Source organism: Tursiops truncatus, chromosome 2 (genome assembly GCF_011762595.2).
Source record: "Tursiops truncatus isolate mTurTru1 chromosome 2, mTurTru1.mat.Y, whole genome shotgun sequence".
In the NCBI taxonomy this organism is placed as follows: Eukaryota; Metazoa; Chordata; class Mammalia; order Artiodactyla; family Delphinidae; genus Tursiops; species Tursiops truncatus.
In genome coordinates this window covers 42,429,897-42,455,010 of record NC_047035.1, presented here as the reverse complement: position 1 = coordinate 42,455,010, position 25,114 = coordinate 42,429,897, and the positions used below count along the sequence as shown (strand labels likewise).

The 25,114-nt window shown below is 41.8% G+C and overlaps 1 long non-coding RNA gene across 1 annotated transcript in view; it reads left to right on the top strand.

Annotated features, from left to right (window-relative positions):
* Window positions 1-25,114, top strand: part of LOC141277830 (uncharacterized) — a 39,817-nt gene that overhangs the window by 14,498 nt on the left and 205 nt on the right. The gene's annotated exons all lie outside the window — the stretch shown is intronic.

Sequence of the window (25,114 nt, the reverse complement as noted above, 5' to 3'; positions counted from 1 at the left end):
GGAATTGTTTATTGACCTGTGTAAACACGTACACTATTTATCACTATAAATGTAAGAGGTGCTTCCCAGGCTTCCAGCTGGAGGTACTTTAGGGTCTCCCAAATAGTAGCAGAGCAGTGTTTTTCAGCCTCAGCTTTCCTCACAGAGAACTGCAGAAACCTCAGTCTCCTTTAAATTCTTCCTTTGGGTTCAAGGCAGGGGAGGATGGGGAGAGGGCCCGGCATCTTGAAAATTGCTGTCCTTTTCTACATTCTACATAGTCACCTGACTTTTCATGGAAAGTGACAACAGTGGCGCGTCCACTCATAACAGCATAATGCTCTTATTTGTCTTTTTCATCTCAGTGGTGGGGAGGTCTCAATATTTCATTCATTCATTCATTTGACAAACACTTAAATTGAATGTCTGGGGCTTCCCTGGTGGCTCAGTGGTTGGGAGTCCGCCTGCCGATGCAGGGGACACGGGTTCGTGCCCCGGTCCGGGAAGATCCCACCTGCCGCGGAGCGGCTGGGCCCGTGAGCCATGGCCGCTGAGCCTGTGCGTCCGGAGCCTGTGCTCCACAACGGGAGAGGCCACAACAGTGAGAGGGCCACGTACCAAAAAAAGAAAAAAAAAAATTGAATGTCTGTTAGGTACTAAGCATTGCACTAGGTGGTAAGATATACCTATAAACAAAACAGATCCAGTCCCTCCTCTCGTAGTGCTTATAATCTGGTGAGGGTAAAGAGATACTCCATGAACAAATCAGTACAAGTCAGGCCGTGATATGTGCTGCAGAGGAGAGCAAAGCCAGAAAAGGGAACGTAGAGCAATGGTGGAGGTGAGTGCTATTTAATATAGATAAGGTGATATTGGAGCAGAGATTTGGAGGAAGTGAGAGGGTGAACCATGTGGATATTGAAGGAAGGGCATTCCAGGCAAAGAGAGCAAGTTGAAAGGAGTACAATCAGGCTTGATATATTTAAGGAACAGCAAGAAGACCAATAGAGATGGAATAGAATGACTGAGGGAGAGGAGAGTAGGAGGTAGTGGGGGCAGGTCGCAAGGCACCTTATAGGCCATGGAACAACCTTGAGTCTTACTCTGCTTGAGACAGGAAGCACTGAAAGGTTCCAGCAGATGAGTGAGAGGGTCAGACTTCTAGTTTAACAAAAGTGCTTTGATTGCTATGTGGAGAATAGACTGCAAGGGGTGAGGAACAAGGGTAGAAGAAGAGAGACCAGTTAGGAGGCCACGGCAGTTGTCAAGGGGAAGGATGATAGTGGCTTGTGATAGGATGGTAATGGTGGATGTGCTGAGAAGTGGTCAAATTCTGAATATATTTAGGAGGAAGGGTTCACAGAATTTGGTGATGGATTGAATGTGACTGTGAGAGGAAGAGTGGATGACTCCAGGGATTTTGGCTTTAGCAGTTGGTTAAAATGGAAAAGTCATGTACCGAGATGGGAACAACTGAAAGAGAGTCAGCTTTGAGTGGAAAAACACCTTATATTTATTTTGACATATAAAGTGTTGGGTATGTGGTTGGAAATATGAACTTGGTGTTAAGGTAAGATATTGGGGTTGGAGATATAAATTTGGGAGCTACAGCATATAGAGAATCTTTCAAGCCAGGGTGTCAAATGAAATCATCCAGAGAGTGAGTATAGATAGAGAAGATATGAGACCTAATGATGAGGTCTGAAGCCCTCCAATGTTCAGAGAGCAGAAGAGACTAAGAGTGACTACTGAAGCCTTCCTAGAAATAGAGTTGAGGATAGTATTTGGAGAAGAAAAGATCAATTAAGTCAGATACTCCTGATGCATTAGGTTAGATGAAGACTTAGCAATGAGTGTTATTTTTGGCATTAGAAGGTCATTGGAGACCTTGTCATAAGCAATCTTGGTGGATTGGGGTGAATTTATGACATATCGGTGTGAATTCAAGAAGGAATTGCAGGAGAAGTGGACATAACTAGTACCTACAAGTCTTTGTTGTAGTTTTGCTATAAAAAAGGGACAGAGAGATATAGCTAGAGCAGGGATGTGGGGTCTATGGAACATTTTTTTTTAAAGTGTGGATACAAAAGAGTGTTAGTATGATAGTGGGGTGACCCAGTCGAGCAGAAAATAATTGATGCCGTAGGAGGGAGATGGTATAACTATAGGAGGCATGTCCTTGAGCAGGTGAGAGGGGGTGGGATTCTGTGCATAAGTGGAGGGCTTGGCCATTGCTAGGGCATGGATGACTTATTCATTACAAGAAAGAAGGCAGTATGTGGCCCAGATTCAAGTAGGATGGTTGACTAAATGGTGGGAGCATGTATGTGCAAGTCCTCTTTTGATTGCTTGTATTTTCTTGGTGAACTGAGAAGCAAGGTCAGGGGCTAAGAATGAGGATGAGGCGTGCTGGAGATTTGAAGAGAGGGGAGAAGGAATGAAATAGTTGTCTAAAAGAGTTGCAGAATAAATCGACCAAAAAAAAAAAAAGGTAAATTTGCCGCCGAGCCAAGGTCTCACTTGAGAATTTGAAGAAAGATGGTGTATGCCTTTCAATGTCAATGTGGCTATGCACTTTTTCCAACCATGTTCAGTTACTTATCTGGAATGGGAAAAAACATTGGGAGATTTGTCAGATGATGGCAAAGGGAGAGTGACTGATCATTCATGGACCCTAAGTGGAAAATGAATGGGAAAGATACATCTCACTACTAGTAGTGGTCACATTAAGCCACAGTGCACACCCCCTTGAAGCTTCTGAAATTTGTCCAAAGTGAAATATGAGTACAGAAGTACGAGTGTCATTTCATGCAAAGGCCCTCGTGTGTGACAGTGGGTATCATACCACTTCTGCTACAGTCCTGTGTCATAACCTTCTCTCCCAACCGGGCACAGGTGATATAAGCCCAAAGACTGTGATTATAATAGTCCTTATTCCCCAGTGGTTGAAGATGCTTAGTCTATCTTACCACTCTCCCCACCCTCCCCACAGCATCCAGTCATTTTCTTTTTCCAGCCCAGCCAAGACTTTGGTTCCTTAAGTAGCAGTTGTATCTAGAACATTCCTCAGCTCCGTATACACAGGAGTCTGAATATACTAAGACCTCTGCCATCAAATTAACAACATTAGTTTTCCTAGTGTGTGGATCCTATAGTTCCCAGGAAACTTCAAGAATAAAGTGGATATTTATTTATATTGTAAGAGATCCACTTGCATTTATTTAGGGATAGACTTAGAAATGACAAGAAAGTCTTCCTTTCTTTTGAAAGCCTTTTAAAAATGTTTGTCCCAAATAAGATTTTGTGTTTAAAGCAGCAATGGTATCCCTGTTCTATGAACTGAGACACAGTGGTACGTCACTTGAAAATAACCTTTCTGTCATTCTGAAGCTATTTTCAACCAAATTAATTGGGATTTTCCATTAAACAATGTGACATTGCAAAAATTTTCTTTCTCACTTACAATGTCTTGAACACAGTGCCCAACAGGAAGTAATGCAAAATTGGAATCACAGAAAACAGCCTTCTATTATTGTCCTGGGGTTAAAAATCCAGAATCGTAAAAGTATGGCTCTGATTTTTCCAATTGTTCTTAAATGTTTTTTCTTACTATGTGCCCAAGGCAACTAAACTCCTGTGTGCATGTTTTCTTGTATGGCTTGGAGGCATACATTTTTTTTTAAAACCGTATCTGATGTTTCTTGTGTTTGTGCTGTTCAAGTTTTCATTCCCAAAACCCAGCCCTCTTCCAAATTGTGCGCTTTCCAAGTGGTAGTATTGAGGCACACATATATAAAGGAAGAACAGAAAGAGTTGAACTCACAGAAAGTAGTGCCTGGGGCTGGGGGGTAAGGGGAATAAGGAGAAGCTGGTAAAAGTACAAACTCTCAGTTATAAAATGCATAAGGTCTGAGGATCTACTGTATAGCATGGTAGTCACCATGGTAGTTGATAACACTGTACTGTGTAATTGAAATGTGCTAAGAAAGTGGAATTTAATGGTCTCATACACACAAAAAGGGTAAATACGTGAGGTGATGAATGTGTTAATTAATGGTGGAAATCCTTTCTCAGTGTTTATGTATATCAAATCAAATCATTATGGTGTACACTTTGAATACCTTACAATTTTATTTGTCAATTATATCTCAGGAAAACCAGGGGAAAATAAGAAAAGGACATGGGCCGAATCTGGGAGCACTGCTCTGTAGACGACTGTAGCTTGACTCACTTAAGTCAGACCTGGGTCTTCCATCTCCCACTGCTAATCCTCCACAGTGAGCCCTCTTGGGGTGACCTTAACTTCTGACTTGATTTTGTTGAGCGCTCGAGATAGAGACCGCCTGTCTGAGCCACTGCTGGAGAATTCAGAGGAGCAGAAGGGAAGGGAGGAGAGGGGGTGCTGGATGATCTTGTAGCACTGAGTCTTGGAGGCAGTGATGAAAGAGATTCCCCAGAGGTGTTGGCTTAGTGTCAAGAGCCTGGGCCTCTCTGCTGTTGTATTGTGGGCAGCTCTGCTCCCCTTTCAAGCTATAGAACTAGGAAAACAATGTCTATGGAGTCATAGAAAAAGGCCTCTCCAGAGCAAAGGAGGCTCTTGAATTCTCTGAGCCACGCTTACACTGGCATCATTATTAAATCTGCCTCGTGAACAGTCAGTGTTGAGAGGGGGAATGGTGAAAAGACAGTAGTCCATTTAACAAAGCGAATGCTTTCAGCTCCTGTTTTAACCTCTTTCACATTTGTCGTCACTCCTTCAAGTGCAGAGTTTTCACAGATTGGAAAGGAATTGTCTGAAAGAAAGGACATGGGAGGGGTAGACTGAGCACGTAAGTACAGGTGCAGGTGAGGTACGGGGCAGGAAGGGCACAGGAGGGACAGCCCCAGCTCCCGCACAGATCTGGTCAAAGGCTTTCTGTTGTGCTTAATGTACCTTCTAGCCTTCCTGCCCTGCTCCTTCCTGGTCAGGCCCTTCTGAATGTTCTTTCTAGAAACAGAACCTTCCCATGATTTCCATAGTTGGTTCCAACTAGTGGAGGCTGGAGAAAGTCATAGGCGGGACTTGGTGATTGGAGTGGCAGCCAAGCCCTGGTATGCCCTGGGTGCCCCTTCCCACCATCTCTGTGCCTCTCCTTTCAGCAGGAGTCTCTTCAGAGACCCTGAGGTCCTGATGCTAACAGCATTGTCTTTCCTATCTCCTTCCCCTCTTTCTTCCTGTCTTTAGCTCAGCCCACTTGAATCTTCACTGAGGCACATATATAGAAAAAACCAGGACTCCATGTCTCAAGGAGAGCTCTTAAGAGAGTTATGAGGCACCTGGGAATCTCCTCATTAACTTTTCTCACATACCCAAGTATTACGAAGCCAGATCCATTGTGAGAAAGTCTCCTCAGGGCACCTTGGGAACTCAGAGGCTTGGGATAGCTTGTGGATTGGTCGAGGACTCTGAACTGACCTGTTGATTCTCCTTATTTCTTGGCATGTCTCAAACCTGAGACTGAAGATAGCTCTGGCCTCAGGGAGAGTGAAGCACTTTCTGGAAAAGAGCTCATCCTTCAACAAACACTCCATTCTCCACATATGCAAACACTCCATCCCCACCTCCCCCCGCCCCGCCCAGTGACACCCTGGAACCAGACACTTCTAGAACCTTGGTAAAGCCTGAACAATACAGGAATAAGAATCAGTGTCTTCCATACAGGGTACAAAGACCAAAGCCAAAAGATGGTGGCCAAAGGAAAAAGAGTTCATAAGCCGATAAGAGAATAAGATTCAGAGATGCTTTCAGGAGAATAAGCATGAAGCGAACCTTGTATGTTTAGCAATTTGTTTAAATGGTTGTGTAGGAAGAGAGGATTATTTCTTTCCTATTAGAGTACAGGTTTCTTGAAGACAAGGGTCATTTTATATCCCCCTCGTCACCCCAGTGCTTTTTGTAAGCTTATCAAATAGTTGTCGCATTTATCCAGAGCCTCAAAATAATTGACACAGATTCCATGAGAAACATTCTAGGCACAGCTCCATGCTAGCCCACCATCTGAGCTTATGGGTGGAAGGAAAATAATTTCTATGTCAGAGTGTCTCCAAAATTATGCGGAACTGGCATGGAGAGGATTATCAGAGTGAGAAATTTTGCAGTCAGGCTCTCTGGGGCCTTTTTGAAGAAGGTGTTTATAACACATTTTGCTGACTGCTTCCATAAATTCCAAGAGTGCTGGTAATTTTACATAAAAAAAGAAGAAGTGAAAATGGAGCAGTTTGTCTGTGAGAACATTCTTGAATTTCTACTGGTTGCTTCTGATTGTAATTTGGCTGTGAATAAATTTTTACATTTGCACTGTGGTATGAAGAAACACACACCCTGATACTTTAGAATACAACAATGTCTAAAAACATCCCCAAGTTCAAAGGGCAAGGAGAATTCTCTGAAACAAGTTTGGCCAGCACTCTTGAGAACACAAGGAGGAAACTTTTCATTCCCTAAGAACCATTGACCTCAGCCCTCTTTTTTTTTTTTTTTTAACATCTTTATTGGAGTATAATTGGTTTACAATGGTGTGTTAGTTTCTGCTGTATAACAAAGTGAATCAGCTATACGTATACATATATACACTCAGCCCTCTTTTGGCCTTTGTAGAACAAATACTGGATCTGCGGAGGCATTTGGAGCTTCATTCATTAGAAGCTGAGGCTGCTTATGTGTGGGGAGACCATGTTCAGATTAAAGGTCCTGAAGTTTTGGATGAGGCCAGCTCTCAAACATTGTCGTTTTTCTATTGTTCTTTATTAATTAAAAAAAACAAACAAATTTTGCAATAATAAGATCAGTAAGAGCAGAGAATTGGAATAATAATAATCATTAACATTTATTGGGTGCTTACTAGGTGCCAGGAACTAAGTTTATGTGTATTAAGTCATTTAATCCTCACAACGTCACTATGTTTAGAGATGAGGAAGCCTAGAAACAGAAAAGTGAAATAAGCTGACCAATGCCAAGGCCACATGACACAGCCAGGATTAAATCCCACGTTTAGCCTGATGCAAAAGCTGAGCTCCCACCTGAGCAATGCCGCTTTTCGTTAGTGTCAAACTAACTGGACAGGTGGGGGAACTAGGACCACAGGCCTGATACTTTGTGTAGAGCTCTAGTCCTAGACCCCTGAACAATTAACCCAGTTAGAAAAATTAAAAATAAAAAGAGGCTGAAACTGAAGAGCGCACCCTCCGTCTGCTTATCCAAGGCCAGGCTGACAAAGCCAGTTTAGGGTAGTTTAAGATTTTCCCTTTCCATGGCCAGATCTGGTTTAGATCGAACCTTCCAGCTGGTTCTGATTTGCAGGATGGTGCTCAGTTTTCCAAACAAGCCGTGCACTGGCATCTCAGAATTCCTTTCCAGCTAATGCTAGTTCAGTTGTGCCACAATTCCCGTGGTTGGGGTATGTATTTATTCCCTCCCCCCGCTTTTTTTTTTGGAAAAGTGGAGCATAACATTTCATTCTTAATGTTGCGTGTTGTAATATTTTTACATGCAATTTTCTCCTTCAGTTTATTGCTCCCTACAAAGGAGTTTGTGGGTATAATCATTGTATTATGTTTATAATTGAAAACAGCTGACTTCATGGATTTTTTACATTTTACCTAGTTTTCCAGCTGGGTCTGACTTTGGCTTCTCATATGAAGCATAAGGGGAGGCGGTTTCAGGGAGAGAGTGGGGGAGGGTGTCAAATCATTGCTTTTGTAGCCAACAATGGTAAACTAGCCCCAGAGAGGAGAGGAGAGAATTCTCCCGGAGCAACTCTTTCAGAGCCTAAGAAAAGTTCTGGTGAGCAACTTTCAAATACAAAAAAGGAGAGAGAAAATTTTAAGTGAATATGTAAGTTATGATGCTAGAGCTGCCATTCTATTGAGTGCTTATTACAGGCACTTTGCTGAGTACTTTATACGTTTTTTCATTTAATCCTCACAACTCCATTTTGTGGATGAGACCCTACTGCAGTAGGGAGGGTCAGGATGAAATGCAATTGAGGGAGCTGGGATTCAAACCTAGGATTTTCTGAGGCCAGAGACCAAGCTTTTAAGCACTCATCCTACTCTTCCTCCCACTGGGCTTTCATGCATATGTAAGGTTCTAGCTGGAAAGTCATTCAAAAGTCCGTTAAGAAGGACACTTCAGCCCTGCTCCATCTCCATGGGAAGGTGAGTGCCACCTGTGATGGCGACCCCTGCTTTAGTCTGATAAGATCTCTTATTGTCAACCCATATTTTCCCCTACCCCCATCACTTTTTTTTATATATAAATTTATTTTTTTTTGGCTGCACTGGGTCTTCGTTGCTGCGCGTGGGCTTTCTCTAGTTGCGGTGAGTGGGGGCTACTCTTTGTTGCGGTGCACGGGCTTCTCATTGTCATCGTGGCTTCTCTTGTTGCAGAGCACGGGCTGTAGGCACACGGGCTTCAGTATTTGTGGCTGGCGGGCTCTAGAGCACAGGCTTAGTAGTTGTGGCGCACAGGCTCTGTTGCTCCGCGGCATGTGGGATCTTCCTGGACCAGGGCTTGAACCCATGTACCCTGCATTGGCAGGCGGATTCTTAACCACTGCGCCACGAGGGAAGCCTCCCCATCACTTTTAATAGTCCCCTTTCCCTGTATGCCTCCCTCAAAGCCTTGGGGAATTGAAAAGGGCAAGGTGTTCCCATTTATAGGGTTCTCCTACATGAGAAGTATTTACAGATGCTGAAGATGTTGGACATAGATGGTCTCCTCTGTGCACTGTTCATTTTGCTGGAGATTCTAAGCACAGTGAGTCATTGTGGGTAATCTCTTGGTGTAGCTACTTACTTATAAAGTGAATTCTCTGTGAATTATTCAGGATTACAGTAGTTGTTATGGTCTGAATGTTTGTGTCCCACCCAAATGCACATGTTGGAATCCTAATGCCCAACGTGATGGTGTTAGAAGGCAGGACCTTTGGGAGGTGATTAGGTCATGAGGGTGGAGCCCTCATAAATAGGATTAGTGACCTTATAAAAGAGATCCCACAGAGGGTAGGGGTCTCTAGCCCTTTTTGCCATGTGAGGATACCATAAGAGGTCTGTGACCTAGAAGAGGGTCTTCACCTGACCATGCTGGCATCCTGATCTTGGACTTCCAGTCCCCAGAAATGTGAGCAATAAATGTTTACTGTTTATAAGCTGCTCAGTGTGTGGTATTTTGTTATAGTAGCCCAGATGGAACTAAGACAGTAGTAGAGATCTCTAACTTGATGGTCCATCTTTTCTCAGACACATTCTCTTGCTGCCATTGAGTAGACAAAGGAAGATGTGCCAGAGTTTTATGTTGACTCATTCTTAAAAAGGAGCCATTTTTCCTTGTCAGTTGGCCCTGTGTGAGTGATTCCGGAGGAGGCTGGCTTACTAAGTGTTTGGCACCTGTAGCTTGCTGTTCTAATCTGTGTCTCCACTCTCTTGGTTGTTGAGCTCACACTTGGCAAGCAGTGTTAGGGTATCTTAGAAGAGGGTCTGAAAACTTGAGAAAAAGTATGTACAATTCACAGGTTTTGCTTTAGTTTTTCTTTGTTTTTGCTTTGTGCTCTGGCAGTGATATTGAAAATTGATGAGATTATTCTTGGCTAGAGTCTATCCTATAACTTCATGTAATTATTCCATATTCTGTGCAACAGAACTGAATTTTTGAGGTAAGTGTATAGGACTTAATAACTTGCAGTCTGGATTTCTTACAGAAAGAGACTTGAATGATTTTGATATCCTTTTTTTGCATTTTCATCATAGATTTGGCCACAGACTTCCCATATTTTCTTGATTTAGTGAGATACTTTCTGTGCCTTCAGAAAATGTTTATGTCTGCTTCTTTCTTTCTAGAAAGGAAAAGAAAACATCTTGAGTTTTTCCTTAGCAGACAAACTATTCTTTAAAATATAAATAAACATTGAGTATGATGCCATCCATCAGCATGTTTTTCCCACATTAGTGAGAAGTGCACTCTGTCTTTAGTGTTCATGTTCTCTCTAATGGAGGTAATTCATTTCCTCCTGGGTGTAGTACGTTTGTATTCAGGTGGCTTCGTGTGGTTTAGGCTACAGAATCAAGATCCAAAGGGCAAGGCTTTCCCCTAAGGTGAGGGTACCTTAGTTATAACATGTTTCTCATCAAAGTGAAAGGAAGAATTTTATTCATCAGAAATTGTCCATGAAATTTATTAATAAAAAAACCCAGAAAAATTCCCAGAAGACTGCATGCTTCCTTCTCAGGGAATTGAGGAAGGATCGGGTGATGCATGGATCTTCAGCCAGGAGGCCAGGAACGGGTCAGTTCTGGTGGTCACACCTGGCCAGGAAGCCAAGGAAAGTGTTCACAGGCAAGTGGAGGAAGCTAACAGAGAGAGCAGAACTGTGAGGCAATCTCGAAATGAGAAAGAACAGGAAAAAGTTTAGTAGCTGTACTGGGCTTGGAATTTGGGGGATACGGACAAAGGTCTAAATACAACTTTGGAAAACTTTCTGGTTGGTACCCTGTATAAAACTCCTGGATAACACATTAAAAAAAACCCTACAGCCAATATCTACAATATTGTCCAAATGTTAGGAAGTCTGATTTGTGTGTCCTTTGAATGTAACTCCCAGCTGAGACTGAGCCACATGGGACCTTGGGGATCATTTAGGTTAAATTACATATTACAAAATATAAACATATTCTTTAGTAAAATATCAATACATTAATGTCAACTAATCACAGTAGCATAGCATTTAAAGATAGTTTTGAGCAAGGTTAAAAGAAATACGCATAACTAGGCATAACCAGGAACTTTTTTTTTTTCCTGCGGTACGCGGGCCTCTCACTGCTGTGGCCTCTCCCGCTGCAGAGCACAGGCTCCGGATGCGCAGGCCCAGCGGCCATGGCTCACGGGTGCAGCCGCTCCGCTGCATGTGGGATCTTCCCGGACCGGGGCACGAACCCTCGTCCCCTGCATCGGCAGGCAGACTCCCAACCACTGCACCACCAGGGAAGCCCACCAGGAACTTTTACATCAATCTCTGCCTATATCTCTGCCTTTGGCATACTCAATTGAAATTTTGAAGAAAGTTTAGTAAGTGGACAATTTACAGAGCTCTGGGCAGGATTAAGGAGACCAAGAAGGAATGCTGAAGCAACCAGGGACAAGCAACAATGAGAAACTGTTTCCAGGGACTGAAGAGTGGAGGGAAGCAACAGTATTTCTGGGATCCATTGAGAGCTCAGGCCGTGGAAGAGGAGCTGCCTGACAAGAGCCATAGTCAGGGAGGGACTGAGCCACTGCCAGAACCGGGGCGGGGGGGTGGTGGGGGCGGCGCTGAGCAGGAAGGAGCAAGCATCTCTCTCCTTTCCCACCTTCCTTCCTTTAGCCTTTGCCTTCCATTAGCTAAATGCTGTAGAGCACCAGAGTCCAAGGAATCTAGATAATATCTGTGTCCGTTCTCTGGGGATCTACGTTTCCAGAGAACAGAGAACGGGCCTGGGGTGGTGCACGAATGGAGAAGAACCAGTCCCCTGTACATCCCTCTAGTGAATTTTGACTCTTCTTTAAGAAAAGCCACAGATTTTTGAACCTTTCTTAGCATGTCCGGGCTCTATGGTTCTAAGACCTTTATAACTCTCGCCCACACTAAACTTTACATTCCCTAGAGTTTTTTTCTGCAAAAACAGTAGTTTTCATTTCTTCCTGTCTCAACACACATGAAAGACAGAACACAGTACCAGGACACATCAGCACACATCAGTTATGCTGGTGTGCAAGGAAGGGGTGATTCTCACTGCGAGAAGGGAGCATGATACCCCAAGGAAAGGTATAAGAGAAATCTGGGGTGTTGGCGTACCATTTGAAACAGCCCCTCCAAATGATTCTGATAAGCCTCTATATACTCCTCTGAGGATCACTGTGCTTTAACCAGGAGTCTCTTGATGACGTGAGCTTTTTCATTCTGATAGGCAGGGTGGGTTTTTTCCCCAAAACATTTGGTTTTCTACCAGTGGCAGTAGTAGAAATGCTTGAGAATTTGGATTCCAGGGACTTAGATTTGAATCTGATTCTAACTATGTGATCTTGGGCTACTCAATTAGTATCTCTGAGATTCAGTATCTGAATCTGTAAAGTGGGCGTAACCATACCTACCTCCCAGGGTTGTTGAGAACAATAAGCTAAAATCAGCTGAAGTGCTTTGTGAATGGGAAAAATGTTAGGTAATTGTTATTTATATTATCATTATTATCATGATGTCTTTTTACACACAGGAAAAGCTGGCTTTTTGTTCCATGTAGCTGCCCTAAAACTGAAAAAAAAAAAGATATTTTAATCATTTATGGAATTACCCCACTGTGAACCTTTTGTATCAGTTCTTTTCCAGTCAGAAGGGGGCATCGTCTTCTGGCCATTATTAGAGTCCTTGCTCTATTTTTCCAAGTCCTAAACTTAAATGAATGAGTTTTGAATTAACATAACTCTTTTCTTAATTACAATCACTTCTAGCTTCCTTTGAGATTTACAGTCTAACACTTCAAGCACAGACATTTTTCCCCTTAGAAGGTGTAATTTTTAAAATTTCAAACTTCAAAATATATTTATGATACTACACTAAAAGTAAAATGGACATGTCTCCAAGTGATGATATTATAGGTGAATATATGCTTATCATTCAGTTAGCCTTAATATTGTTGCATTTCTTCTATAATTAACAAGGCAAACATTCCTTTAGATCAAACATAGTAAGTTTTTTTTTAAAACAATTTATTGGCTTTTGTAAAAACCATAATGATTCACACTTATTGTAGCAAACTTGAAAAATTGAGAAACGTTGTGTGGGTAGATTTAGTCTTCAAAAACAACAACTGGGGCTTCCCTGGTGACGCAGTGGTTGAGAATCCGCCTGCCATTGCAGGGGACACGAGTTTGTGCCCTGGTCTGGGAAGATCCCACATGCCGTGGAGCAGCTGGGCCCGTGAGCCATGGCCGCTGAGCCTGCGTGTCCGGAGCCTGTGCTCCACAACGGGAGAGGCCACAACAGTGAGAGGCCCGCGTACCGCGAAAAAAACCAAAAAAAAAAAACGAAAGAAAAACAACAACTGATCTTTTAAGGCTGTTTGCATTCCATTTTTCCCCCTCCCCAAGTATATATTTTAACAGTTGAGAACATTTTCATCTCATTTTCTCCCACCTTAGAATAAGAGTATTCCACATTGTTACTACAGATTTTTCATAAACAGTTTTAATGGCTAGATAACATCCCATCAAATGGATGTGACATTAACATCAGACATTTGTGATTTGTTTCTACTGGATCTTAATGTATATTAAATTGAGTTGAATAAGGACAAGAAGAATTTAAGAAGGAAAGAGGAACTTCTCTCCAACTTTTCACAACTTCCTCTGTTTTACCTGGATCTTCTCCATGTCTCATTAAAATTTAACGAATTTGTTTTATAGCAGCTCTTCGAAACTCTGGCAGTGTGATAGACACATCCCTTTCACTCCTGATCACACAGGCAAAGCTGTAGTACCACTCTGGCAGAGGCAGCGAGCCAGAGGTATGTGTTATTTTTGGAGTTTCCCTAGAGAAAATCTGAACTTTCAAAAGTCTGGGCTTAACAGCTGTTTCTGCTACAAACATATACAAACACACTCACAAATGTTGAATATTGGGATTCTAGATGGCTTGCTTTCATTATTCAAAGAAAATTTTCTCTATCCCAAGATACCTAAAATACTGCTATGAAGTCCAAGAATTATGGGAAGTTAGGAAGTTCAAAGATTATCTATATAGCATTTTTAACATGACATATCTACCATTTTTTTCCCATCCTAAACACATAGCAGACATAACTAATCAATCACTCTTTCCTGAGACAGCTTCAGACTCCTTCCCAGGATAGTACTACCACAGCAATCCCTCATAAATGGTTCAAGAGAACAAAACTACCTACCATCAAGAGCTCATTGAACCCCCTTATTTCACAGGTAGGGAAACTGAAACATTTTAGATTCTCTGCAGCAAAAAATAGTGTATCTGGGGCTTCCCTGGTGGTGCAGTGGTTGAGAGTCCGCCTGCCGATGTAGGGGACACGGGTTCGTGCCCTGGTCTGGGAAGATTCCACATGCCGCAGAGTGGCTGGGCCCGTGAGCCATGGCCGCTGAGCCTGTGCGTCTGGAGCCTGTGCTCCGCAACGGGAGAGGCCACAACAGTGAGAGGCCCGCATACCGCAAAAAAAAAAAAAAAAAAGTATCCGCTTGGCTTGTTAAGCATCCATTGTAGTTTACACTTTAAAAGCATTCTCAGATGATTTGAAGGCACATTAAAGTTTGAGAAGCACTGATCTAGAGCACTGGTTCTGAGATGTCACAGGTAAGAACAGATCCTGAGAGAAGCTGTCTGGCAGCCATAGGCAGGATCCCATGGGAATCAGTACCTTGGAGAGGGCATCATGTATGATGCACTGGTCCTCAACTTCACAGGTCCAGACACTTGTCGGTGACACAGAGATGACCAGCACACAGGAGACAAGATCTTGTTAATGAAACTCACCAGGCATTGGCATGTAAACCAGAATCCCTATGTATTAAACAGTGGTATGAACAACATCTGTCAGAATAATTCTTTGTAATTATGCATAGTTTTAGAGGTCTTCGCCTGGTAAGTACCTTCATGCAAAAGGCCTAAATGTCACAGATAATAGAAATAAGAGTGGACATTTCTAAGGCATGGTTCCCTCGAACTGGGGGTGTTTCTCCTTCAAGAGAGCTTGATAAATATGAAGATATTCGCACCATTACATCACCTTTAAAAACTTTCACCAAAGCCATCCTTGCTCCATGCTAGGTAAGGTATAGTGAGTTTTCTTTTCTATCAACAACATTTCAGCTATCTTTCTGAGGGTATTTGCTGATTTCCCCAGTTTTAGGAACAATATACTTATAAGCTATTTCATAGGGGTGTCTGCTTTTACAACTGTCTAAACTCCATGTACTTCTTACTGGCTTCATTCTCTAAGGAGGACTTTTCCTAACTTTATAAATTCCAGGAGCTCCTTATTATGGTTACAATGACTATTTTAGTCAAATTTTGGATCCCCAGCTGATTTGGGGCAAACTGCTTAGGCTATAAGTCTTTAAGTTACCTTTTTGAAAATCAATGATGAGATAGTTAGAAGGATTTACAAAAAGGGTCAAAGCCTTAACTGTAAATGTACTTGGAGATTACAGAGTCAAGGTGTTCTTTAAATCCAAGACATTATTCTCTGCCAGATTGGAAAAGGCACAGTATTACGGTCATGAAGGGCTCCGTTGGGTCTACGTGGTTCTGTTAAATTCATTTAAAGCCAGACTTCTTGGTTTGCCAGAAGTAGCTCTATAGACCAAAATGCTAAAGAGCGGTTGGGGATACTATAAATTTGCTTGACATGCATCATTTCCAAACATTTCCTAGACCTTGTAGAGGGGGAACATTCTACTTCTCGAACAAGTGGGAATGGGAGGACATATTCTTGTAGAGCTATATCCATTACAGTACTCCTATTTCCATAATCAAAAGACAGCCTTTACTATTTTATATTATTGGACAATAAATAGCCCTTAATGCTTTGCAGTTCTTTTCCTCTGGATACTTCTGGAACACAGTTACATGCCTACTACCTATGACATGAGGGGATTCATGACGTGAGGCATCTTATTTAGCTTTCAAATCGTCTCAAATATAAGACAGGAATAAAGACACAGACCTACTAGAGAACGGACTTGAGGATATGGGGAGGGGGAAGGGTGAGCTGTGACAAAGCAAGAGAGAGGCATGGACATATATACACTACCAAAACGTAAGGTAGATAGCTAGTGGGAAGCAGCCACATAGCACAGGGAGATCAGCTCGGTGCTTTGTGACCGCCTGGAGGTGTGGGATAGGGAGGGTGGGAGGGAGGGAGACGCAAGAGGGAAGAGATATGGGAACATATGTATATGCATAACTGATTCACTTTGTTATAAAGCAGAAGCTAACACACCATTGTAAAGCAATTATACCCCAATAAAGATGTTTTAAAAAAAAATGAAATCAGATCCGAAACTTAAGAAGGAAACCAATCAATTAATCAATGATTATATAACATTAGTCAAATGTCTTTGCTAAATCAAGGCAGAGCTTACATTTCATAGGAGCCCAATTCCATTAGCAGTGCTTTCTTATTCAGCAAGGTAGAGATGTGGATTACTTAGCCAGTGTTTTAGGACTGTGAACACTGAATTGCAGACACAGCCCAGGGCCAGAAGGGAAGCTTGCTTTACACCCAGTCACTAGCTGTAGTCACAATGAGACTCAAGTGAGACCATACAGTAAGGGCTTCGCAAAGGTAGAAATACTAAATAAATGCAAGGGGGTTTGCAGCTAAATAAAATGTTTTTACACCTTCAGTTTCCACTTAGCTGCCCAGGAACCAGTGAATTCCTTTTCTCAGGCTCGTTTAGGAAATAAATATATTGCCTGAAGACATTGCTCCTGATCACTGTATCCACAGCAGAGGTGTTTCCCCCGCTGTACTCCATGCATTTGCTTTTTCATCTTTGAGGGAACAATTTTAGAATCTGAAGTTGGACCTATACCTGTACTGTCTTCTTCAGTGTAATGATGGTCATCCTCTTCCCTGTAATGTTGTCTCTTTGTATGAACTCAAACTCAAGTTTCTCCATTAAAGTCCAATTTCTCCTTAAAGCTCTTCTCAATCCTTATACTCCTTCCAGCACTTACTGTCTGGTTTAAGAAGTTGAGCCTAGTTACATGCTGTTTGATCTTGCTTTTTAATTGTTTCATGTGCATAAGGCTCTTCCACAAAACTAGACATTAGTTAAAAGCAAGGATTTCTGATCCCTCTTCAATATTCTCTTGTTTCAACTGTGTTTTTATTATAGTTATAAAAACCATATTTCATGAATAAGATAATGAGACATGTATGGAACCCAAGGTCTGTCAACAGGGCAAAATATTCAAAATTTGGGTTATTCTGGAAAGTTCAGAATATATCATTTCTGTATTTATGGTGCCACTTGTACTCCTGTTATAGCCATGCATCTGTCTGCCCTGCTAGATTTTGAGCAATTGGTGTTAGTAAAATAATATTAGTCTTTGTATTGCCATTGCCCACCATTGTTGCCAACATTGTCATCTATCGTTAGCTCTTATCTGGTACTTCTGTGCCAGACCCAGCACATTCCTCACAAACCTAATTTTTGAAAGATAATGATGTTCACTTATCTCCATTTTGAGAATGAAGTCTCACAAGGTCATAAAGAGTAGGCACACGAATAATTCTGGAATAATGAATAAATAGATGCTGAAACGATTGATGACCAAGACATCCGCGTGGAATGCAATGGAATGTCTGTTTGCACGATTAGAAAGATAATCTTAGAGACTCAGATCATTTGCTTTTTTGAGGTAGATTAGGGAATGTGAGGATGTGAATGTTCATTGTCATTCTTCAATTACTTACACAGTGTGCTGCTTTCTTTGTGGGGTTTTCTTTTGAAATAGCATTTGGTTTGTTCATGTTCAGGGATACTTCCGTGTTAGAAATTATCAACTTTCCAGTATTAAATTGAGATTTGTGAAGGAATTGTGTGGGAGTATATGGGAGAGAAGAGAAGGGACTAAGAAAAATCAAGTGGTTGTGGAAATACTTATGTTGTTATGTATATTTAAACATACCTTTTACCTGTGGGGTTCCGGATTCATTTAGTGAAATACAAATACCACAACTAAATGAAATTAAACCTTGGGATTAAAAATTGAAATTCATTTTAAAAGGAAGGAAGAAAAAAGTTTAGAAGAAGTTGATTATTTCATATCTCTTGTGAGTAGAAATTATTTGATAGACAGGTATTTCAGGGATATAGAATTTGCAAAAAGTTTAGTTTTATAGATATGATGGCCAATTGGTAATTTGTTTTGCTGGGGAAAAGTAGATGACATATTCCAAAACTATAGAAGACTCAGGCTGTATAATTCTTGTTAAAATAGCCCCTGAAATTACTAAATAGGGGGAAAAAAGCAAATTCTGCAGTAGTGTGAAACTCTACTTCATGTATTGTGTCCTAAGGCTACACAAGCAAAAATTTGAAAATTCTTATGACCCTGTGACAGCTCATCAGATTGAAATCTCCCATATATCATGGTACAACCTGACATGTCACAATACTTTGCTGACTATGCTTAAATCTCCACTGGAGAAAAGTAATATAACAAAGCCTAAGATATTATTCCTGCTTAATGGGAAGGGACTAGTCCTGGGAATTGGAACACTTGATAACTATTGCAAAAAACTGAGGATAAAGAATTCAGTGGTTTTCTTGAGATGCGTGCTCTCCAAGATCAACTCAGTTTTGCCTGATTACTTTTAGTTTGCGGGTGTGGATTAATCATCTCAGTCTGGGCTCTATGATAGAGAACCCAGGTTCATGCTTGTTCATCTTCCTCCAGGGTTCAAATTCCTTGCTAGGTTTGGGCTCATCCAGGCCTTCCTTCAGAGTCCTGGTGATTGAGCTATGGAACCTAGTCTGTGGCTTGGGTTGTAGATGGTGAGAGCAGACCTCCCCAGGATACAGCCAGCACTGACTCCGGACACATTGTGAGCTGTTCAGCTGCTTGATAGATGTCAAAAAAATTCCAGCCACTTCTGCTTGGCTGGCATTGAAGTTGACTGTGACACGTAAGTCATTCACTGAGTGTTGTCCTTCTGAGGAGGATGCATGATATAAGAAAGTAAAAACTGTTAATACTGATCTGGAGAAGGTATGGAGAATGAAAACGGAGGTGAGTGTGGACTTTAGCTGCTAAGAGAATAGATGGCTGTTTTAAGAACTCAGTTTAAAAGATCACTTATATTTGGTAGCATAACTGAATGAGATTATAGGATAACTGAAAATAATCCTTTCTTTAGCTAGAAATTTGTAGGATTAAACTCTGGAAAAGGGCGAGAAAGTGTGACAATGTGCCCAACAGGAAAATACTAACTCTACTTTCAGAATATTCTAGGATATTAATATTTCTAGAATTATATCGTATAATATCTTGGTCAGGAGTGAGGTCTCTGGAAACAAACTGGCTCTGCCACTTCCTAGCCCACTGAACGTGGGTAAGTTATTCTGCCTCTCTGTCCTGAAGCTTTCTCATCTTTGAGATGGGCTGATTGTAGTTATGGAAACTAAATGTGATAGTGGATGCAAACGTTTTTTAGTACAGTTCCCACCATGCATGAGGGCTCAATAAAGTATGTTCTATTCCGTTCATGTAACTGGTCCATCGGTAGGTTCTGTCAATTCTGCCTCTAAAATTTTGAATTCAGCCACTTCTCTCCATCTCCATTGCCATCTCCCTATAGCAATCATCCCTAACTAGGCTTCCTCTTCCAGCCTTGCTTCCTGAGGATTCCTTCACTCCACAGTCAGAACTGCTGCTTAAATGCTTTAAGACTTCTTTCCATGCTATGAAGAAGAAGATTCAAGTTCCTTCCAAGGCCATCAAGACCCTAGGTAATCTGGCTTCTGCCTACATCCCTGACTTCACGTCATTCTGCTGTGCTCCAGCTGCACTGGCCTCTTTGCTGTTCTAGAACGAGCAAAACTTGTTCCTATCTCAGGGCTTCTGGATTTGCTGCTGCCTTTGCCTGAAATGCTTCATGCCTAATTCTTTGCATTGCTGGCTCCAGGTCTCAGCTCAAATGTCACCACCACAGAGAGGCCTTCCCAGACTACCCCAGCTTGGAGGATCTCCCTCCCCTACGTGTTGTCGTTATCACATCTTTCTCTGTAATTACTTCATAGGATGTATTACAATCTAACCTGCCTTCTTATTTATCTACTCAATTGTTTTATTGTTTCCCCACCTTAGAGTATAAATGCCAGATCTACTTCACTGCTGTTTCCTCATTGGCTAGAGTAGAGCCTGGCATGTAGGAGGCATTCCATAAATGTTTGCTGAATGAGTGATAACTGTTAGTTGCTCCCATTGTTATAATTATCACATCATGCTTTGCATCATATCTGAGTCATTCTACTGTTGGCAATATGATTTAGGAGTGAAACATTTGACAGATTTTAAATGTGCTCATCTAGAACCAATCTTTACCTGGATAGGGAGAAGAAGCAAAGGGAAAACAAGCCTCAAGGCAATATTTAAATGACATGACTGCTTTGGAAACTCTGTGAAGTGCAGGATATAGAATGTAGGTCCATCACGTTTCCTGAGGGACCACAGCAAAGCACATCAAGTTAGATTTTAGAATGTCTCGAAAGCAAAAAGCAGGCTTTATGTAGTAGGCTATTGGCCATCGTGTATACTTTTTAGTGACTCTATTGTTATGTAGGTGTATAGTTGGTTTGCCGACCAAATCTTCACAGCCAGGAAAGTGTCTTCCGATCTTTCTCTAAGGACGCAGTTAGAGTGAGTACTCAGAGTACACATGGTGAGTACCCAGTGGTTCAAACGAACTGGTGGCTGCTCGTGATGACACAGTTTGTGGTTATTCCTTTGATTTCTTTCCCGTAGAGCTGTAATTCCCAAGAGCCTGTGTATTTCAGCAATTCTTCTTCATGCCCCTCTCTGCTATGTCTGTGAAGTACAACAGTCTGTGGATTTTCAGATTATTTTAATTTTATTTCAAAATGCACTCTATTAAAATCTTGCCGTTGAGTGGCCTTGATGACAATGACTATGATTTTCATGTCTGTTGAGAAGCTGTGTCTCTGCACAACCACCTCCATGTGTTGGGCCGTGGGAGCTCTGCCGTCCGCATCACTGGAATTGGGAGGCGTTTGCTCCTTTTGGATTACCGAGAAGGCTGGCGCATCTTGGCTTTCTCTATTTCTTCTTTCTGTAGCCTAAGTTTGAGGGAGAATTTTCAGATTTTCTTTCACATTACTTTAAACTTTTTTCAGACTCAAATTCTTTTTTTTTTTTTTTGCGGTACGCGGGCCTCTCGCTGTTGTGGCCTCTCCCGTTGCGGAGCGCAGGCTCCGGACGCGCAGGCTCAGCGGCCATGGCTCACGGGCCCAGCCGCACCGCGGCATGTGGGATCTTCCCGGACCGGGGCCTGCATCGGCAGGCGGACTCTCAACCACTGCGCCACCAGGGAAGCCCTCAGACTCAAATTCTTACTCTTTCAAGTTTCTCTCTCCTCTCTTTCGCCCATATTCAATATTCCTACCAGAAGTCTTAGAAATTTTGATTGGCAGTGTTTTGAGCTAATGCATCAGTTCAGAGAGGGCTTTGTTCTTATTTAACTATATTCAAAGTACAGGTATTGCTTTGAGAAAGTAATTGAAATCACAATAGGCACCATGAAAATAAGGACTGGGCCAAAATGACAGCAGGGAAGGAGTCCCTGGTGTTTAGCTAAGTGACAAGAGAAATTAACAACAGATGTTTAGAAGGAGAGTAAATCTATCCTAGGATGGCCATATCAATTGTTCTCAGTACTCTTCAGGGTCCCACAGTTTTATGGCCATTGCTTCTAAGTACACATGTTCTCAGGGGTGCTGTTCAAATCACTGAACAACTGGTATGTATAGCTCAGGCACAGATGGTCAAGATGGATCAGAGTGGATACCAGCTTTAATGCTGCCGTGGAGTACTGGACTAGGTTTACTCCTTCAGTTACTGGATTGTGGGAGGATCAAAGATCCAGGGAGAGGGCCCAGGGGAGCTGGGGTGTTGGGGACATGGGAGTACAGTGGGAAGCTTGGGGCAGCACTACTTACCAAGAAATATACAAGTATTTCAATATTTTGACAACCTGTATGACAGTACTCATTTATATCAGCTGGACTTCAGTCCTACAAGTTCTACTATAGTCTGTGAAACTGCGTCTATCATGTTGTAGTTGACCTTCCAGCTAGGATTGGCACTAAAGGCCATATCTTGTTTATCTCATCACAATACTCTTTGTTCTATTAAGATGGACACAAACTTTTAAGAACAGTTGAGCCAAACAGAAAGACTTACTGTTGTAGAAGGAGAGGCTACTGGGAAAAAAATGGGTCAAGGGGGGAAGCTTTGGCTATCAATCACTCATCCCAGCAGAGATTTCAGTCGAAATTTAATGTTAGTCTCCATAGTGATTGCAGAGCTCTTAGGCACAGTTCAGACTAAATCAAGGTGTAGATGGAGGCCAGCTACTTTTGATAAATGACTCCACATTGCTGAGTGTTCTACAAAAAGAAACCAGTACTGTAAACGTGCACAGGTGATGTCATGAGCCCTTCAAATGGTTGAAGGCTAATGGATCAAAAGTGAGCCTGATGCCAAAAAAAATGGCTTCACTGAGAGAGAACTCAGAGATGGAGTTACTCCTTTACACAAGGGATCCAGCAGACTTTCTCTTCCTCAAGGCCGTGGTTCAATGCACTCTTCCAGTCTGTTTGGCTTTAACTAGAAAACACTTAATGTTCTTAGAAGTTTTTAGCCTAATGGATTTGATACACAAGTATTTACTTAATCTAAATTTTCCAAGGTGGGTAATTGCTCTGGGGATTGTTAATATTATAATCAGAGATTAAGGAGACTGGCTGGTAAATCCCAAACACTTGCAACCCTTGGCAAAATTCCATGATCACTACCAACATCTCATCATGTATGATTGGATCTGGGTAGAAGATTTGACTTGGGTGGATTTGACATTTAACCTTTCAAATGAATGGCAGGATTTGCAGGTGCATTTGTTCCACAAGGTAGCTAATGAATGATGTACATAATTGCCAAAGTGGATCCAAGCCTAGAAAGATTCAATGAATATAGTTTCTGCTAAAAAAGTGAATGCTCCTAGACATCTGTGCAGGCTCCAGTTCTTAGGTGTTCAATTTTATTGTAAGAGAAAAGATCCTAGGAGATGATTCAATTGAGAGTTGTGGTCATCTACCCATTTTAAGAGTTAGATAATACTAACTCTAACCTGGCTTAGTTTACCTGGAGTTAGGGCAAGTTGAAATACTTAATTAACAATAGTAGGTGAGTTAGCCAAGGGACTAAATGTAGGTGAAAGAATGACGACACCAGGTCTTAACACAAATTGACTGAATAGTTGTGCAAATTGTAAGCTGGATAAGGTTTATTTAAAACAAACCTAGCAAACAAACAAACAAACAAAAAACAACAAAAAAAACAAACCTAGCTAAACAATTCACTGAAGTGCTCTCCTCAACCTATATCCAGAAACAGCAATTTAGCTTTTGGGAGACATGTTAAAATAGTAGCTTAGACTAGTGCCCAGGCCTCTCCAAGATAAGGTAAAAGGAGAGTGTGTGTCTTGGACTGGAGCCATTTCCCTAGAAGATGCAAACCCAAGACAGAGTCTTAGAAGAATCTTCCTTATTATAATGGGATCTCCCTTCACATATGCCTTAGCAATCCTTGGTCTCCAGGTAAAACGTGGTTTCTAAGCTCTTCACCCTGAGGAAAGTTTAATCAAGCGGCTCTAGGGCATGAGCATTAGGTGGCTTCTTAGATTTTCATGACTGCTTTCTCTCTCTCTCGGTTGGTAACCCACCCTCAACTGGTTGCCCCCTCATTTTTAGAGTTGAATGATAACACTGCAGGCATGAGATCTGGAGTCTTGAGGAACTCCTGAAACGCTGGATTATGCAACCGAGAAGTGAGTGGGTGTAAGCTCCCCCTGGGGTGAGCCTCGATCAGTGGGAAATGGGAGATGAAAGGGGCTGGAAAGATAAATTCTGCCTCCATTCCATCTTCCATGGACTGCTCTGGGGTACAGCCCTTCTAGAGAAGTCCCATGTGCCATGTGAACTTGCCTGCCAAGTGACCTGCTGGGTCTCCTCCTGGGTCATGAGTGGGGGGATGGGAGGTAGCAAACTGCATCATAATTGCTGTGCCTTGTTCTTTGATTTATTTTCTTCTTTCCCTTCCTGTCCTGGGCTTCTATCTCCCAAACAAATGAGTTCGAAGGCTCTGCTTTCTAGGGTGTCTGGGCTTTGAATCATTTAACATTTTACCAGCTCATTAACAGATTGGCCTCATCAATATGTGACATTATTCTTCCTAAGGTCAGACTGAAAACTGATTTAAGTGTTTTTAATATTCATAGTTTAAATTGGTGCAGTAACAGTCAATACCAGCCCTTCGCAACCATAGTTTGACAGAATGAAGCCCGAATTCCCTAAGGCACCTATAGTATGTAATGAATTAACTCTTCTTCTGTGCACCTAGAATGTGCTATCCTTGGAAGAAAGTAGTTACTCAAATCATTTCCTGTAGGGCTTAATTCTCTTGAGGAATCCTGGTTGTGAAGGGCTGGTCTAGATATTTTCCTGAGATGGTTTTTATTCAGCTTGTTACTAGACAAGAAAAAGTGTATTCAACTCATTTTGTTTTTCAATTTTAGTCCTGTTTGGCAACTAACAAAGGAAGTGAATTACCTGATTCGTATTTATTTAATAAATACTTGAATACCTACTAAGAGCTGGGTCCTAGGAAAACAAAGAAGAGCAAGGCTTATTCTCTGTTCCCCGAGAGCTGAGTTTAGTGGGACTATAATGTAGATAAAATCATACTATGTGTGCATAACAGAAGTACGTGGAAAGTGACAAGAGAACAGAGGATCTGAGATAATATTCTTTTTTCACGTTGCATTTTGCTCTACTTTTGTGCCATTCATAGCATTTATAACTTACTGGGCCCTGGAGAACATAACTAAAATAAACCATCTGTAAGAACACTATGATGAAATTTTCTTTTTTTAAATATTTATTTATTTATTTGGCTGCATCGGGTCTTAGTTGCGGCACGCAGGATCTTTGTTGCAGTGCACGGGCTTCTCTCTAGTTGTGGCGTGAGGGCTCTAGGGCATGCCTGCTTAGTTGCCCCGCAGCATGTGGGATCTTAGTTCCCTGATCAGGGATCAAACCTGCGTCCCCTGCATTGGAAGGTGGATTCTTAACCACTGGACCATCAGGGAAGCCCTATGATGAAATTTTCTTAACCATTTATATTACAACAATTTTTTCTGGATTCCCTTAAAAAATAGCTGAGTTCTACATGGTATCAAAAGGAAAAGAGGTTGAAACTTGCCAAACTATCAAGTCTGAAGTCTAATACCTAGG